The sequence below is a fragment of the Lycorma delicatula genome, chromosome 10 (assembly GCF_047948215.1).
Source record: "Lycorma delicatula isolate Av1 chromosome 10, ASM4794821v1, whole genome shotgun sequence".
Taxonomy (NCBI): domain Eukaryota; kingdom Metazoa; phylum Arthropoda; class Insecta; order Hemiptera; family Fulgoridae; genus Lycorma; species Lycorma delicatula.
The window spans coordinates 13,118,746-13,138,786 of NC_134464.1; the positions used below are offsets into that span (position 1 = coordinate 13,118,746).

Consider the following 20,041-nt stretch of genomic DNA (forward strand, 5'->3'; position numbering starts at 1 on the left):
TCTAAACGTTAATTCACGGAGACTAAACAGGAAATGGAAAGAAGACCTAGACAATTTTTTTTTTTACATTACCTCAATTAAACAACTTTTCCTTATAAAGCTTTTTTGTTAAACATTAAGTTTATGTAATAAATTAAACACAAACATTCGATCTGTCAGCAGATCATTTTATAACTTTAATAAATTTTATGGGATATTTTCTAGCTAGATAGAATGATAACATTTTATTTCATAACTTACCTCTCAGTTTGTCACCATTTTTTCTACTTCTATACATATTTTTCTTCTTTTATTTACTTTTACTATTAATAAACTTAATCAAAAATTTCCAAGATAAGTATCCCAGAGTTGGTTTGAAATTCGTAGGTAAGAGGCGACGAAGTCAACAACTACGTTTACAATTCTAAACATGAACTAACCTAACAGTGAAATGAAAATAGAAACAAATATAAAAATAAGCATCAAAACACTATATTTCAGTTCAGTTAGATTAGTAATAAAGAATACGTTTTAAAAAATTCCTCAAATTTTGTTAGACATTTCTTTTTCCATTTGATGAACCGCGGGACGCGAATATATCATTTTAGTCATTTTTTTAATGTACCTTTAGAATCGCGCCGCTAGATAGTAGTACTTGATCTATGTAGCATACAAAAACTTGATAATGTTCTTGAAATAATTAAATCTAAAAGAAAATATATTACAGGTTGTTTAATATAAATGCTGTTATATAAATCCATGCACTGATGATGAAACATTTTTTTTTAATTCCCATCACTTCTTTAAAAAAAAGATAAGTATTAGTTTACAAGAGATTATACTGGTTTTATTAAAACAGGAAAAAATAAAACAGAAATAAATTCGATTGGAAAAATCGGATTTAACGGTAAAAATCGATAGTTTCACTTACAAAGTAATAATACAACGCAATATTACATCACGGATTTTCTAAGTGTAAAGTTTAGTTTATTAGTTTAATTAAAAAAAGTAAAAATGTGGTAGTGTGAAGTGAATGATATGACTATCAACAAACAAAAAATTGGTCGTGAAAATCAATTTGTTTGTTCTAAGACAATAAATTTTTAATAATAAGTCCTTAAGATAACAATCAGTAATTCATAAAAAAATAAATAATCTTACAAGATTATTTCTTCCGCTCAAAAAACAAGAATTTCTGTAATATAAATAAAACTGTTGCTAACAAAACGATACTAATATCAAAAAAGGTAAGACACTTCATTTCTATTGCCAAAATCTGTTATTAATTTAGAATTTTCTTTAAAAAAAAATACATGTTAAATATATGTAATAGATGATAGATATACAATAATAGATAATAAACAATGTTTAAGCGTTCCATACAATAAGAAAAAAAAAAATAATAAAAATTTGTTACAAAACTCTTACCGGCCCGATTTCATTTATATGTAATACTTATTGCATTTACAGAAATACAATTCTTATGATTATTAATTGTTTAATAAATGAAATCAGAGTTTTGTAACGAATTTCTCTGTTTTTTAAATATGTATTTTAAAAATATATATATATAAATTATAGTTTAAAAAAAGAATATATATATATATATATATACTCGTATATTTAAATTTAAATATATATGTTTCATACACTTAAAGCAAAAATAAAAGATTAAATAACAACACAAAGAGTTTGTAAACTGACCCCAAAAATAGAAATTTCAAATGAGAGTGAAAAAGAATTGAAGGTATATAATTCATACTGAATTGAACAATAAACCGTGGAAGATATAAAAATACAAGGATAAACAAATTGGGAAAAAGAAACAAGGTTTTCTTTTTAACATTTTCCTATTATTTAACTACTGCGATACAGCTTTAATTACAATATTAATTCACTGTAAGATCAAAGTAATCCAGCATATAATTAGGCCACCTTAGGGGTAGAATAAACCAGAATTTCCAAGCAAGAATTAAGAGGGATTTGTTATAGCATGTCAACATCTCTAACTCATATGTAATGTTAACCTTGTAGCGGTAATTAATATATATCTAATCCGATGACTAAATGCCTTTAATCACAAATGTTTGAATATGTTATTATAACATTAACACGTAAAATTTGAAATAATGTGTGAACGAAAATTATACATTTTGTTAACAATATTTTATAAAATCCTCCTTTTTTTAACAACGAATTTATTCACATCAGCCCTTTATCCCTTTCAGACCCGAGTGTAAAATTACAAAAGGAAAACAATGTTTTTTGTATTTCCTGCCCACTATAGACCCCCAAAACATATAATAATTTTTTTGGGATTTTTTCCCCCACCACTTCTTTTATTTTTAGTACCCTCACTTTTGTGAGGGTTGGGACTCCACACCACTGGGAATACACGCTATTTATTTTTGAAGAGGGGTTTTTTGTCAATCGGTTACTGTTATGTTTACTATTTTTATTTTTTTACCTGCTTTGGCATTTGCATATAAAACAACTTGTATTAATTTGTAAAATATTAAGTTGAAGCTTATAAAATTTAAAAACCAACTATTTTCAAATTAATATTTATTTTTCTACATACTTTCTAGTTACTTACATTCATATTTTACTTACTTCTCTATTATTACAACCAATTCTTTTTACTACTACTACTACTACTACTATTTAATACATTATACTTCTTGCTATGAAATTCTGATAAACAATTATTACAGTCAATTCTTATTACTACTACAATCTATTATGTTATACTACTTGCTATGAAATGCTGAAAAACAATTATTACAATAAATTCTTATTACTACTACAATCTAATACATTATACTACTTGTTATGAAATGCTAAGAAACAATTATTTTTTGAAGATAGGCAGAGATAAACATTACACTTTGTACAGCGAACTTTAGTTCGGCTCTGACAACCTTTCATATGACATATCCTTGGAGCAGTGAGATTGTCCACATTTGGCCAGTGTGAAAAACTATCGAATCTTTTTTCAATGCATGGAAGTGGGGTACTCTTTTTTTTAAATGGGGGTTCTATTTCATTATCCTGTTCCTCAAATGGAATTGTGTCAGTAACAGCTACTAGGTTTTCACCTAAAGCTAAATGGAAATTTAACAAATCAAGTATATCCTTTTTTGCAGTACCATTATTTTTTGCATCCTGTCTGTATTCCATCCAGCTATTTACTACTGCTAGATCAATGAAATGTATTGCAGTTTTTAGTGTCCATTTCCTTGTTTTAAAAAATGTGCAGTATGCTTCTATCTGTTGGTCGCAAATATCGACACCTCCCATATTCTCATTTTATTTTTTTACAACATTGGAACAAGATAAATTGATATAATGTTTTTCCTTTTTGTCCCATCGCCTAACTTCATGTTCCGGTGTTTTTCCATGAAATGTAGAGGCTAATGTGACAACTTTGGAATCCTTCCAACGAACTATACATACATTGTCGTCTTGTCTACATATTTCTTCACAATCTCCACGTGCCGTACTTTTCTCCGGCTTAAAATTTAGATTTTTCACTCTGTTCATTTGAATAGTACCAGTTCTGTGTACACTTCATTTTCTTCATCATTATTTGGTACATCTGGTATCTTTCAGCGTCGGTGTCTCCATCGGATACGGTCCTTGATACGATCACTTAATGGTCTGTCCGATTGTGGGGGGGTGATGGGCACCAATCCTCTTCATCATCCGAGCTGGTGTCATCAGCTGGTACATTGAAAGGGCATACAAATGTACAAACATCATCATCATTCAGTGCATTTTAATTTAGATCTGTAATGAGAAATAATAACCATTTTGTAGTTGTACATTATTTCATATATTCCTTACCCAAAAAAAAAAAAATATTTAAACCAAAATATTATGAAAAAGCTTAAAATTAATATCTGTAGTGCCAATTTAACTTCTGCAGGAAGATAAAATGAGTTGTCACAACAATGTTTACTAATATTCAGTACGATGTTAGCAGTAGTCAGTCCTAGACCTCACAAAAGTGAGGGTAAAGATTTGGCCACTAAAAAAAAAATACTAAATATCTTCCTACATATGATCTAAATACAACATTGTGAAGATAATTCATTTCTGAACATTTTACATTACATAAAAGGTATGTTACAATTAAATTAAAAATAATATGATGTGGAAGCCATGTTTCTTACACTAACTGAATATTCAATGTAGTACAAAATAGTCTCAACAAATTGCAGCACTAGTAGGATCACAAAGATTTTAGTTCAAAACCAGCAGAATAGTGCTATCCAGGTTTAGTCACTTCTAATACATTCTCTAAATAATTGTAGATTGAAAACCGAACCCTCAAAAAAGTGAGGGTAGGGTCCGAAAGGGTTATACAGAACCCTCTAGTTATACACTCATTGCAGCACCGGTAGAGCCCGTCAAACGCTCTACAGAAATCACTTTGTGGTATCGCCTTCAACTACTCAGTGCAAGCCCTTTGGACAGCCGGAATGTCTTTGAAAAAGCAACCTTTCATCTTCAACTTGAGTTTCGGGAACAGAAAGTAGTCTGATGGAGCCAAGTCGGGTGAGTAGGGCGGGTGGAATAAGACGGTGTTTTGATTTGCGGCGTAATTGTGTTAAAAATGTTGCCATGTGTGTCGGGGCATTGTCGTGCAAGAGAGTCCAACTGCCCGGATCCTGGTACTCGGGCCGGATTCGACGAATGAGACGCATCAGGCGTTTCATTACTTCCAAATAGAATTTAGAATTCACGGTTTAACCAGTCGGGACAAATTCACGATGAATCAAGCCCTTTGAGTCGAAGAATGCAATCAATATCATTTTCACTTTTGATTTTTGCTGCCTGATTTTCGCCGATGTTTGTGCTCCTGGACTTAATCAAGCAGCGGATTGACCCTTCGTTTGCGGATCATACCTGAAGCACCAGCTTTCATCCCCAGTTACAGTTGTTTGCAACAAATTCGGGTCGCTGTCGGGGGAGTTTCAACGAAGTCTTGAGCGCAAGAAAGACGTACCTGTTTTTGTTCTTCGGTCAAGAAATGTGGAACAGAACGAGAGCACATTTTTCGGCGGTTCATTTTTTTGTTAGGAATTGTACGTACCTATGTACAATTGTATTTACCAATGTTTAGCTCTTTTGCTATAGCCCGACGGGTAAGGTGAGGTTGTTCGAGCAGGAGCGCGCGCACTTTCGCAATGTTTTCGTCGTGAACAGCTGTTGACAGCCTCTCGCTTCATTCGTCGTCATCTAACCACTCTCTACCTTCTTTAAACCGCTTCCATCACGTGCATGTTGTAGTACGAGATGGGGATTCATCACCGATGCTTGCTGTACTATAGAGTAAGTTTCAACTAAAGATTTTTGAAGTCGAACACAAAATTTTATCTCTTTGGCAAAAAAAGGATTGCTGAGGGAATCTAGAGCTCTGCTTGGATTTTTCTTGTATTAAGTTTTTGTTTTATAAATTATATTTTTGTTGCTGTTCTTGCCCTTTGGTTTGTTTGGTTTCAGCGTTACTGTTGTTATTGTTCCATGTAATATATTTATGTTTCGTGTTGTGTGTTGGACTCACTTTTACCTTCTACGGGTAAGTAGTTCAGTTCCTTTGTTTAGTTAAGTCCTTTCAGTCTTAATTAAGACCCGGTAAGATGCAATTTTCTTTTGAGTTCATTAAATAGTAGTACACTAATGGGAATGTCATTCACGGTATCCGCATCAGTGGCATCCTGGTCGAGGCGGACTGGAATATGTCAAAAGCCGGGGTTTCAAAGATTATCTCCGGTAAAGCCCATGAACATGTGCATACATATGTGTGTTGACATCGATTTTGATTAATTAATATCTCCATACTGGCCAAAATAAATTTTTAAAAATGGCTCAATAAATTTCTATATTTGGGACATTGAAGGTATTGGACAAAATTAAGAAAAGGAGAGAATTAGTTTTTGCCACTTTGAACTTTCCTATGGTGGTTGTAGAAAATTGAGATTTGGTATGATGAAAGTGCTTATAAAGTTACTGAGAATTCTAATAGTTGATGAACTTTTATTCTATACTAATTATTAACTATACTTATTATTACTATACTAATTAATACAAATTCCTGGGTTTTCTGGATCCCATAAACATGTAAATAAATAAGTGCTCAATAATTTTCATTAATGCAACTGAATTGTGAATTATTTTTCACTAATTTTTGCTTCAACATGCATTTAAAAAAACATTATTATATCTGTTAATGCTTTAAATAATTAATTTGAATTTTAATAACACCTATTATTTATATTATAATTTATTGTGTATTCTTTTTATGCTGCTTTGATAAAGGTGTTAACCACAGTTTCCCTTGATCCATTTTCAAAGCCAAACACTGGAACAGTTCCCTCATTTTTCCATGTAGTAGCATATCCACCATTCCTGAAGTGATATATTTATATATATTATATAGTAAACTTATGTATCTGTCAATCAGAATTAAAGATGTTTTTATTTATTTAATTATTGTAATTCATTTAAATGTATCCTATTTGACTGAATAAAATATGGTACTTGGGAGTTTGTGTAATTTCAGTAACGCATGTTTTTATTTGACATGACTTGTAAAGTAGACACTTTTAAAGTGGCTACAAGTACATTTGTAAACATGTAAAAATACAACAAAAAAACATTTTAAATGACCAAACACGATTTAAATCACACAATCTATTTGAACACGTTTTACAAATCTAATCAAACATCAGTGCTCGTCAAATTTCCCATTGTCACTCAGCTTTCCTCCAGTGGTAATCTCTGAAGAAGCTTGAGTTTAGTAAAAACTAACTCAAATTCAGGTAACGGTTTTATAACATTATTTTAAAGGGTACTATAGTTCTTTTAAATTTATTTTCCTATAATAAAGTATTATTTAATTACAAATTATATTTATTTAGACGATTGAGAACATTTTGTTTTATTTCCATAATACATTAAGACATATTTGATATCAAATAACCCCATAAACTCATTTTGGTCAAAAGAAAAGAACTCATATATGAATCAACAATAATTATATACACATTAAACTAATCTGAAAACTATAATGTGATAGATATCAGAATATTAAACCTCAGATCTATAATCTGATAAATAATATTTTACTGTTTCAATTATTGAGTGTAAAAAAAAATCAGACATACATAGAATCCAGATAATTTAATGAAATTTTTAACATTTTTTTTTATCCAAAACAAAAATTGAAATAGATTAAGGCATAGTATTTATATCTGTTTTCTCTTGTTACAGGTAAATTCATGATGTATAAAGATAGAGAGGTATATTAAAATAAATACACCTAAGGAGAATGAGAAAGATAAGTCACAACTGTACACATAAATACATATTTGCTTGAGCATGTATGTTGAAGAGCAAATATATTAAAAAGTTTAATAATTATAGATTTAAATATTAAAAAAAACTTGTTCTGAATAATAATTACTAATATGTAAATGATTTTATCAAATTTTAGTTCTGAATTAATTATGCATTTTTAAGGTTAATACTATTTACTGACCAGCTTATTATTGATTCCAGGTAATAATTTTATATATATCATATTATATTCTTCAATAATATTGAACTTGTAAGGTATCGCTTTTGAATGTAAAGTAGATTTAAAAATTGCCTTTTTTCATATTATTCCAAGGATAATCTTTCTTTCGCATTTTCTCCATTCTCCGGAAAAATTGTCTTCTAGGAATGAATAGAAGAAAGCTCTTAAAACAAATTACATGATTTTAAAATTTTAAACTTCATCAAATTTAAAAATTCAGTTAAAACAATATTTAGTTTAAATAATAATCTCAACATCAAACCCATATATAATCCATTACAAAGATATATCCATTATAAAGATTAACTTTTCATTTTTTCTATAAAATAATTTTAATCAGAGTTACATTAGAAAAACAACATGATAGCTTTACTTCTACAATTTCATTTGAAATATAAAGTAACTAGGACATAAATAATTCAATTACCTGAAATAGAGTACAGTTTAAAAAAATAAAAATAATTACTATTTATTAAAAAGGATTCAACTTTCTTCATTTCTGTTTATACAATATCCTACTGATATAAATTTTCTGTATATGTATAATTTTCTAATGAAAAATGTATAAACTGTAAAGGTCCACATTCAACAAGGTCTTAGGAATACCCCCTTTGTAAGAAAGAAAAAGCTATATTGAAGATTTGTAGTGAGCAGAAAGTGTCCTTTGGTGGCCTGTCAGGAATACAGAAAATCCCTCAGCATGAGGAATTCTGTACAACCTGGTGTTAGTTTTGTTCAGGCCAACTTGTACTGCCCTGCTAGGCATCAGAGCTCACTCTAAACATACAATTAGCTCCAGGTCTTAGATTACCCAACATTATTACCCCTCTTGGTGGCCTTATCTTACAAATTATTGCTTTCATCTTTGTTGATATAAGTACATGAATCCAGTAGTAATCTTACGAGAAAGGTTTAATGATATAGATAGTGTGAATACAAATGTTATAAATTATATGTGCTCTAAACACGATAATTCTGTTGGTTGTGCTTTTGTCTTTGGGAATAGAACCTATATGATTGGCCTTCCCAGCATAGTCAGTGTTTTCGTCGTGGAGCTGGATGCTATTAATAAGGTCTTAAATGTAATTACCCCAACATTTTGACCTGTACTCGTCTGTACATATGTATATATAGATTGTATGAAAGTAATTCATCCAAAGGACCTTTATTATTAATAGCATCTAAGAATATGCTGTTTACAGAAGACTGTAAAGTTATATTTGGTGAGTTTGTTAATTAAATCTATCCAGAAAAGGTAAGAATACTACTTTTCCTGATAATTGAGGCTTAAATACAGCCTACCAGCAGCCAGGAAATAGAATCCCTAAAACGGTCCATAGATAGTACCCTCAACCAGACACCAACAATTCATTGCATGTTTAGAATGTTAGATTGCCTGTTTATTAACGTTAGATTGGTCACTGATTATTTTCTAATGGAGAACCAGTATGGTTTCCGACCGGGCAAGAGCATTGAGGATACCATACTAAAGGTGATGGATATAGCTTCCTCTAGTCCATGTATGTATTATTTTTCTGGACATATCCGAGGCATTTAATAACTTATGGTGGCCCTCTGCCCTGTTTCAGATGCAGAAGCGTAAGTGTACATGAAATGAATAAGAAGTGCTCTCAAATTATTTCAGCCATCGGACCGTTTCCTTACGTGATAGGGTTTCTGAGGTTTGTAAGACCTTAACTAAAGAATGCCCTATGAGCAGTATTCTGAGTCCCATTCTTTGGATCATAGAATTCGATTCCATGTTGCATTTAAGGTTGCCGTGTGGTTGTCGTGTCGTCGCTTATGCTGACGACGCGCTGCTACTGATTGAATGGATTCGCGTAACCAGGTAGAGTTCCAAGCTGCTCATATGCTTGTGAGACACTCCGACTGTGAAGTCTCCAACAGAAGATGATTTTCAGCCCAGAGAAAACCACAATGATGTTGCTTAAGGGCTGATTGGCTGTTTCCCGACGAAAACGGGCTCGGATGGCTGGTCTCCCAGTTCGGTACGTTACGGCTTAAAAATACCTGGTGTTATCCTTGATTAAAATTTCGGTTCAAGGATCAATTACAGTATATGGCAAAAAAGCCCGCTGATGCTTTTTATGGAATCCGTAAAGCCATTCGTGCCGATTGGGGGTTGAATTACGGTACCATACGTATCCTTTACAAAGGAGTCGGTGAAGTTATTATGCTGTATGCTGCGCCTGTCTGGGCTCACCGCATGGCTTTTAGGTATTGCGCGGACATTTTGTTGTGGGCCCAGCGACTTCTCTGCTGGCTGTTATAGGCGGTTATAGAACAATCTCGCGGGAGGCAGTTTGTGTAATAGCCGGAATCAAACCAAAAGATATCTTGGCTAATGAACATAGAGAACGCTACATTTCCAAGGTAAATAACCTATTGACGTCAGAACGAAAGCAGGAGATTGAAGACCGGGGTCTTGCGTCTTGTTAGGTCAGGTGGGACGAATCCCCCACAGGTCGCTACACGCGTGGTATATTTCCTATGATGTAGGTGCGATTGGATGGTTCTCCGCCCAATCGGTATACCACACATTTTCTCTCCGGGCATGTTGCCTTTCGGGCGAGTTTGGCTAGGTTTCGTTTGGTAGATTCGAGTCAATTCGCCAATTGTGGAACAGATGATACAATTGACCGCGTCCTCTACGTCTGTCCCTGATACGAAGTCGAACGTTCATGACTTGAACGTACTGTTAGGGAACTTGAGAGAATACGTTCCTTTCTGAATCTCCGTATTAACTGGATGATCCGCGAGGAGTGGTCTAAAGTAGCTTGTTTTCTTCGTGCCCTTGCGGTGTGAAGATCTGCAGAGGGGGTTTAATAGAGGTACTCGATCGTGGTAGGATCCCGAGTGGCTAGGGTTCCGGCCTAGGCGTTGGATTGGTTGGAGGAAGGCGCATTGGCATCATGCCACGATTACATTGGTATTGTTTGTGATTCGATTGGGGACTCCCGCTGGTGGGGTTGGCCACGCCGCCGGGATATGGTAGCCCGTGCGACCGGGGGCGTGGCTTCGTTCCGCCGGTGGCGGTCCAGATCGTGACTTGGTAATGCCACGCGCGACTCCATGATGGGACCGGGTGGGGGTCCGGGATTTGTCCCCGGCTCCTACGCGGACCGGAATGAGGTTACATTCCCCTTGTTAGGTGACCTAAATTAGTCGACTTATTTGGGTGTAGGTCAGAATTACTATGTTGCGTAAGACATAATTTTGGTTGGTATGAGTGCAACACTGATTTACCTTTCAACTCGTTCGTTTTCTGAGCATTCATAGTCACGAACGGTGCTGTCAAATCTGGACTAGTCGCGGGATTCGCGCTTCCGCGGTTTCGGTCAGTTAGTTTGAGGGAATTATGAATATGCCCGTTTGAGGCCTATGTGAAGGCAAAATTTGATTTGTAGTTTACTGATCCAAATGTCTGCTGAGGCATTTCATTGGTGGCATCCTGACCAAGACTTGGCTGATAACTGTGAGATGTAATCAGATAGTGAGTCTAAAGACAACCTCCGGTAAAGCCCCTCAGGGCTTGGAATGGTGGGAGGGTGTGGTGACCAGTAATGTCACAACGTGGGTGTCTTCCCCTATGGTGCTGGATGCCTGTTTAGAAACTGTGTGTTCATTGTAAAAAACTTGTCAAGAACAGACTTGCCTCCCACATAAAGCCAATAAAAAAAGGTACCAATTTTAAGAACTATTATTGGGTGAAGAAAAAGGAGGCTCTATCTCCTAATGTAATTAGGAGGGTAATGTAATACATATTACATTAAAAAAATGTATTAGCTTCCCAGGAAATTAATTTATCATCAAATCAGATTAAACCATTTGATTTATATAGCAATTTAATTAGTTCATTTAATGTCTTGTATTTTCAAATTTAGTATGTTTTGAAATTTTACATTGTTTATCTGTGTTGAAATCTTCGTTTTTGTATCTGTGCGTATAATTTGCATATTGTGTCCGGTTTGTATGAGGTAATTAGTACATAGCACTGCTTTGTATGTTGCTTAGAAGCACAAACACACGCATGATTCAGATTTATTATATTATGTTTTAAATCTAATCATTAATATATAATAATTTTAAAAATCATCAATTTTTTTTTTTAATTGCTATAATTCTGTTATTGTATAATTTCTCAATATTTTGTAGTAGGTAGTTTATTTAAATATATATAATATACATACTTTACTAATGTTTTTGATTGTATTTTAAATAAATAACTGAGAAAGTTTTTCAGATAGTATGCCAATTTTTTAAAAAATGGAGTGGAAGCATACAAGGCCCTTTCTCATAAGCTGAAGTATGGTGTTGGGTTATACAAAACAATTTCGTTGTTTAGTTTGTTTACCTGTAAAAGTTTTAATTTCTTCTTTAAACCTTATATTATTTATAAAATGCATTATTATTGAGTAAACAGAAAAAAAATTAAGAATTTATTGAAGAAACATGTAAAATCAGCAATGAATTTTTTTAAATGATTTTTTTATAAAAAATTTTGTTTTATTTTATGATGATTGATGACAATGATGCCGATGATAAAAATAACAATAATTGAAATATATTAGAGATCTTTAATTACATACAATAAAAAATTAATTTTGTTTTAATACTTCATTAAGAAACAGAATTATACATGAGACAAACAGCAGCAATGAAACTAAATAAGAATATGACTGACTGGTAAGAATCTAGGTAATGTTAGGCAAGGAAGCTGCCTGTCATTCACATTGTTTAACATTTACATTAAAGATGTAATAATAAAAGCATTAGAAGGATGAAGGAATATGTATAGAAGGATGAATTTAAGATGCGTTTAATTCTGGTTGATGTACAGAAGCACTTCACTTCAAACAGCCCTGAAGGAAGGAATGGAAAAGTATAGAATGAAAATAAATTTAGGAAAAACTAAATTAATAGAAGTAAACAACAATTTTAGGATTTAGTAATAAAAACAAGTCAAGAAAGAACAGAAAAAATAAAAAATTACTGATATTTGAGGATGAGAGGACAGAGGACTGGAAGAGTGCAATTGAAATATATAGGAGGGTAGCTATGGCAAAGGAAGCCTTCAATAAGAAGAGAAATTACCGGTCTTCGAGTTAAGGAATGGGTTAGTCAGTTGCTATGTATGGAAGTGATGCATGGACGATGAGGAAGAGGGACTGGATTGAGGCTTTTGAAATGGATATGGAGAACGATGAAGAAAGTAAGATGGACCAATAAAGTGAGGAATAAGAAAGTAATGTACAGGATTAAAGATGAAAGAGCACTTCTTAGGTGGAAAATATACAAAAGAAATGGGATAGAATTCATTAGTACATGAAAGAATTGAAAGTAAATGAAAGAACTGATTAGTACATTTGGTTAGAGGAAGTAAAATCTTAATAATTGCAGCAGAAGGGTCGATAGAAGGAGAAAGATAGCAAGGAAGAAGAAGGATGAATTAATAATTGAGGTGAAGACTGAAAACTACAAGGGGAAGAAGGAAAAGGCTCAAGAGAGGGATGAACTGATGACAGGAGGGGTCTAAGACACCTGCTGCCAGACAGAATACCAAATGATGATCATCATCATGACTTTAAGTATACCAACATTATTTAACAAAAACATTTATTTATAAAATAAAAATAAGTTAAGATAATAAATAAAATAATTAGAAAATAATAATAAAAATAGTTTTTTTGTTTGCATTTAACTATGTTAATTTTTTGAATAATTACATCATGATTGACTGAATTTTTTCTGGTATAAAAAGGTTTATGCTGGGGGCATGAAATTTTATAGATCTTTTATTTTAACTGCTGATATCACTGGGTAGATGGTGATATACGTAATAATGGTGAAATTTACTATGATGTTTAATATATACTATAGAGAAAAAGAGAAAAATGCAAATGTAAAAATTATTCTTGGCATGTCTGAATATAAAACATAGAGAATTCTTTTCAAGTAGAAAAATCTATGTTACTTGTAAGAGCAAATAGTCTGCAGAACTAAATAAATCATACAAAGAAGTACTTTTCTAAATTAGACAAGACAACATGATCAGATTATTTTATGTAAGTGTTTACTCATTTTTCTCGTATAATATTCTCATATTTCTTTCTTAGATCGATCCTGTTTTTGCTTATTAACAAATGGCAGACAATTTATTTAATATTTGAATTAGTTAAAAAACACATAGTGCAATTATTGCAAAATAAATTTATGACAGTTTGAGAAAGTCAGTTATGACAGTTTAGCTAAAAGTCATGAAATAGATTATTTAAATTTAGGACAGTAGCAAAGTAAACAATGTATGTTATTTATTTTCCCTTTACTAATGTAAACTATGATTAGCAAATAAGAGAACTCCAAAATTAGATTTACTAAAGCAAGTACATAATTAGTTCCATCTAGTCTTTAAGTTCGAATTTAATTTTCACAGCTTACACAAATAATATAAGTAATGAAACCAACATATCATACAACATACATACACACACACACACACGCGCACAGAGAGAGAGAGTGGGTTACTTCTTTGTTATCTTCTCTGTTCTTAATAATGTACAAGTACAATTGTACATAACAAATGGAGTAAAAGATATTTTAATGGAGAAATATAAAAAACATAAAAAAGTTTTTTAACACCATACTAAATATTAGATTGAAAATACTTGTAAACTTGAATTTTATTTTCATAAAATTCATTACATGGCACCTGAAATGCTAATTTATTTTTTGTTCTGTAGAAAACATTTCAAAATTTATGTTTTATACTTTTCATAACCAAATACATAACCACGTCTGAAACAAATCTGATGTGGACACCACATAACTTCCTTGTATGCCTATTAAATTACATATACTCATTTTTTTTAAATGAAAAGTATATAAAATTTTATTCAATTAATAACTTTTGATATTTTTTTATAATCTTTTTTTTATTGTTGTTATTGAATTATTATTTATCATGAAAAGTTTTTTACAATCAAAGGTTAAAAATTAATTACAAATCAATACATTTAAATTACAAAAAAAACAAGGTAAAAAACATACATGAAGTCTGATTCAAATTGATGTGCCTTTTCCCTAAGATCCACAAATTTTAATTAATTAAAATTTTATTTGGCTTTAACTTTAGAACCAATGAAAGTAAGTACCATTTATGATATATCGTTGAAACGTTCTCAATGGGGGCTTATTACTGCAGTTAAGAAAAAGTCCAAAATCCAATTTTTTTTTTAATTTTGTGCTTTTTTGAGATTTTTGATTCAATCGACTGCAATCAAAACAGAAAGTGCACAACTAAATGTTACAATAGCCCTAAATCCAAAATTTCAACATCCTATGGCTAATCGTTTTTTAATTATGTGAGATACATATGTACGTACAGACGTCATGCCGAAACTAATCAAAATGGATTCAGGGATGATCAAAATGGATATTTCCATTGAAATCTGAAAACCAGAATTTTTCGCGATCACAATACTTTCTTACTTCGTACGAGGAAGTAAAAAATTTGGAATCTATATATTGAGAAGGGAAATTCTCAAAATCCTTAAAATGTTTATCACTGATTTTTTTATACATTATATATTAGAAAATAAAAGGGTTGATGATGTATAGAAGTTATATTAACTAGTACATATACTTGATAAAGGACCATGTTGAAAGTAAAGATTATAATTATTTGATCATAAAATTTTTAATACGAAAAAATAACAATAATGCTTTTTTGAAATTTAACTATATATATAAGTGGTGCAATGAGTCTTGATGCTTGGTGCCATGGTAACGACAACCGCACTTGAACCATTCTACTATCCGTTAAGCATAACATTTTGCTTTATTACCTAACAGTGAAAATGTATTGTGGTGTTAGCAATGGATCACAGAACAGCATTTTAAGCAGAGATTAATAAATAATATATATATATATATATATATATATATATATATAAAATTACAGTGGAAACTAATCTTTTTAAATGTTAGAACGCAAAATTATTTTAATTAAAGATGGTAAATGCCATCCATTTTGCAGGAAATATTAGAATTTTTGAGTTTACTGTCATCAGAATCATCATCATAATCATCAGTGTCACTCTCATTATCTTCTTGTAAAGAAATAATAAATGATTCCATAGTATTGTCAATAATGTGTTCTTGCTATATATATTCAGCAACTGTTTCCTTAACTTAATCATGCACCTTACAATTTTTTTCATTAATATCGGTTAATTTATTTTCACATAGCCTTTGAATATCTTTAATATCAAAAGTTATGTAATGACTTGCTGCTACCAATCCTTTAACTTTTGACAAAACCATCCCAACAGGATTTAAATCTGAGTGTTATGGATGTATTCTGAGAACGTCATGCCTTTTTTTTTGTTTTAAAAATTCATCAAACACATAGACAGTCTTTTTTTGTTTAACTTCCAGAACCACCATAAGGTATTACTTCAGAGTATGAATGACGATAACATGTATGAATGTAAATGTAGTGTAGTCTTATACAGTCTCAGGTTGACCATTCCTCAGATGTATGGTAAATTGAAACCCAACCACCAAAGAAGAGATGGGAGGAGGCTAGGAGGGAAGTGCTGGGTACTCTTAGTGCAATAACACTGGATAATGTGATAGGGGCAATGTGGCATAGCCCTAGAAACTGGAACCTAATTGGTGATTGGTGGGAAACATTTTGAAAAGGAAGGCACTGGAGGAAGTTGAAGAGGAAGAGGATGGTACCTAGTGGGATAGTGTAGAGTGCGGCTAGATAGCCCCGTTCATGAGCATGAGGAGTGTTGCACTTCCGATGAGTGAACAGGGACTCCTGGGGTGAGTAGGAAGGGAAAGCGTAAAGACAGAGTCCCGATCGGAGTCCCCTGTTTGGGGGACTTCTAATTTGAGTCAGGCAATTAAAGACTGAGTCCTGGTTAGGGAATCCACTTGGGGGACCCCTGATTTGAAGTAGGCTATTGAGAGGACATAATCCTGGCTGACCGGGTGGTACCCCATGCCGGGGTCGGCATAGCTGGCTACGACATGGTTGCCCAGAAGGTTAAAGGCAATGGCATCCCTAGAACCGAGTGTGCTTCTGCGGTGGGTCCAGGCCTAGGGGATGAGAATTTAAAAAAGAAAAAAACACCAAGGAACACCGGTATCCACAAACTAATATTCAAATCCATATAAAAGTAACTGCCTTTATTAGGATTTGAACCTTAGAACTCTCAACTTCAAAATCAGCTGATTTGTGATGATGAGTTCACCATTAGACCAACCCATAGGTTAAACACATAAACATCCTGACCCCATAGGGGACGACACCTTCCACATGATGGTTTCGTTCGCCAAGCCATCCTCGTCGTACCTAGCCCTTATGGGCTTTACCGGAGGTCAACTTCAATACCTCGGAAATGACATCATTTAGTCAAGCCTCAGCCAGGATGCCCAAGCATCAAGCGATATTCCCACCGGTGTACTACTAACTAAACTAAACTCCAAAACACATATAGCAGAGTCTCAAACAAGACTGAATGACTTTCTAAGAATAAGGGAACTGAACTCTATCTTACCGAAAAGTAAAAATGAGTTTTTACTCGAAAAACAAACAAATCTAAGAAACAGAAACAAATTTGGTTATAGAAATCTATAACCAAACAGAAACAAAAACAGCAAAGGATTAGCAAACCATAAAACAAAATAACAATAAAACCAAACATAAACATAAAGAAGGAAATTCCAAGTGGAATATAACACCCCTTTGGCAATCCCTTCTTTCACCAAATATGTAATAAACTTTCAACGATCAGGCCAGGCTTTTCCGAATAACATGGAGATCAAACCGACAAATGGTTTCCGTGCGCATTAAGTCATATATAGAACATTCATATATCACATGATAAGCATCGTTCAATAATCTGCATTGCAGACACAAACCTGAATATCAGCTGAAACCAGATGGTTGGTTTTTACAACATCTGGAAATAATAGAACAGAGATTAAAAATATAAATTATAAAGTTATACATTTTTCAGTAACATTCTAATTTCTTAAATAATTCAAAATATGAGTATTAGTTTAGAAAACTACAGTTTAAGATTATAGAATTGAATAAAGTGAAATACAAGATTTAATATTTTTTAAATGTAAATGCACATTTCTCATTTACTTACAGCCAATTTCTACTACATTAGACTACTGAAAAGTGTTTTGCTCTAAAAGTATCGATAATTAAACCATAAATAGCCAATATAAAACAGAATGGTAAAACCAGCAAAAACAAATTATTCCCCTCTGCCATTCCTCACCATCTGTAAGCTCATCATCCTGCTTGTTTTACTCTTTACTAATAAAAGTGTAGTGTGCTAAACCTCAGTTTTCAATCAAACCACCAAACTTTGTGGCCGGGTATTACACCATTACTATTTAACATAGCAGTGAAATTAAAAATAATTGATTTTCATTTAACTGAAATTGAATTATAAATCCCTCACATAAAAATATTTAATTTTTTATTTATTTACTTATTGATGATTAATTATTTCATAAAAAGATTATATTTGTAAAAAATGTTAAAATACATCTTTTTAAATGAATTTTTTTTTCTTCAACCTCATTTTAATGAAGCCTTTTTCATATTTGTGTATTTTGGATGCAAAATAATTAGCAGATACTGTATGTTTTTTAAGTTAAAGGTAAAAAATTAAAATTAAAATTTTTACAAAAAAAGTTTTCTAGAAATTAAATACTTAAGATTAAAGATTGTTATAAAAACTGCGCCACGCTTTTATTTAACTAAATATTTTCATTATTCTTAATTTTAAAATTTAATAATTATTATATTTATTTATTTTTTTATTTAATGGTTATTTATTAGATATTTATATCATTTATTTTTTACTTTTCAGTGCATTTTTATATTTGTTAATATATTATATTTTTAAATCAAATTCTCAGTTTGATTTAATTCTTATTTTTTTCTTTTTAGAGGGTTTTTCTAATTTGTTTCCTTTTTTTATTAATGTTAATATTAATATTAGTTAAATAAAAGCTTTTTTAAAAAATAAATTTTTATATGTAATCAAATATATTTTTGTATTTTAAAAAAAAATTTTTATTGTTATTGGCTAAGAGAAATAAGACCTTAATTAGGCAAAATCTCAAAATACTGAAGGTGACTGAAGGCTCTACAGTCTAACCACTTGACCTTTTAAATAAAAAATTTATTGACATCAATACCCCACATGTATAGATGTAACCTGACCAAGTTTAGTTAAAATCAGTTAAGTAGTTCTGGAGATATAAGGTGATTTATGGTGCGTTACTGAAGAACATACACATGCGTACATATGAAAATTTCCATCCAGTTTTTTTGGTTTTTTGAGTTCCTTAGGTGTCAAAATGTGAATCTGGAAATCTGATGAAAATCGCATATATCCAAATTGCAATAGTTTCCCTTCTAAATCTATAGCTCTGCTATATCACTAGATTGCAAAGTAAAAATGTAAAAAAATTGGTCTTTGTTTTAGTTTCTTTGCCTTAAGAAGACATTTTTTTTTATTTAAAAAAAATTTGTTTAAATATATTTAAAGTTAGTTCCGTTTATACGGATTTGAGTACTAGAGAGCAGATACCAGTGTACATCGATGGTTGGGGTTCAATTAACCACATATCTCAGGAATGGTTAGACTGAGTCTGTACAAGACTACAACTCATTTACAAGTCATACTGTATCTTCATATTTTTTTTTTTAATTAAAATTTTTTTTTTTAATTTATTGTCGCCACTTGGGATTATTTTCTTAAAAATGATTTTACCTGAATGCTTCTATTTGAGTGTGGAAATCCCCAAACGAAAATACAGTTTTTTTTTTGCAATTTCAAATTTATAATGCTCAGAATGTATTTTGTTAAACAATAAAGTAATTAAATAACTTACTACCCCCTCCACTGATGGGGAGCTCCCAATTTAAAAAAAAAAATTAATCTATATTTTAGTTTATTTAAAATCAATTTTAGTAAAAAAAAAAATAATCATTAATTTCTTTTGTAATTATTCATTTAACTATTATCATAAAACAAAATATAAATGTATTTACATAAAAGTGTAAAAAAAGCATTCATAATCTTGGTTATTTTAACATAATGATACAAATAGTGCTTAAAATGACTGAAAATAAATTGCATAACTTGACTGGTAAAGTGGAGATAAGTTATGCAATTCATTGCTAGCTTTTTTAACAATTTATTTGGCAAAATGATTAGGACATAATCGTTTTTACACTTATATACAAAGAAAAAAGCTTGTGAAAGATTTAAACGGTAATCAAACTTAAAAATACTAAAAATGTTATGAATTTCTGATTAACTTATCCTAGGTATTGAATATACTGTTTCTAATCTAGTACTGCACAAGATGAAGATTACCTGGAGGAAATACTTCCCTGTGTAAATCAAGAGG

General features: G+C 31.6%; 1 protein-coding gene and 1 long non-coding RNA gene across 2 annotated transcripts in view; both read left to right on the plus strand.

The window, feature by feature from the left end:
* LOC142331404 (neuropeptide F receptor-like) overlaps positions 1-20,041 on the plus strand; it is a 331,062-nt gene that overhangs the window by 283,613 nt on the left and 27,408 nt on the right. The window lies entirely within an intron of this gene.
* LOC142331405 (uncharacterized) overlaps positions 933-20,041 on the plus strand; it is a 19,257-nt gene continuing 148 nt past the window's right edge. Inside the window, exons 1-3 of the long non-coding RNA XR_012757988.1 lie at positions 933-1,226; positions 7,258-7,367; positions 19,986-20,041. The exon at positions 19,986-20,041 is cut by the window's right edge and continues 148 nt beyond it. This is a non-coding gene — a long non-coding RNA (uncharacterized LOC142331405). The remainder of the gene's footprint in view (positions 1,227-7,257; positions 7,368-19,985) is intronic.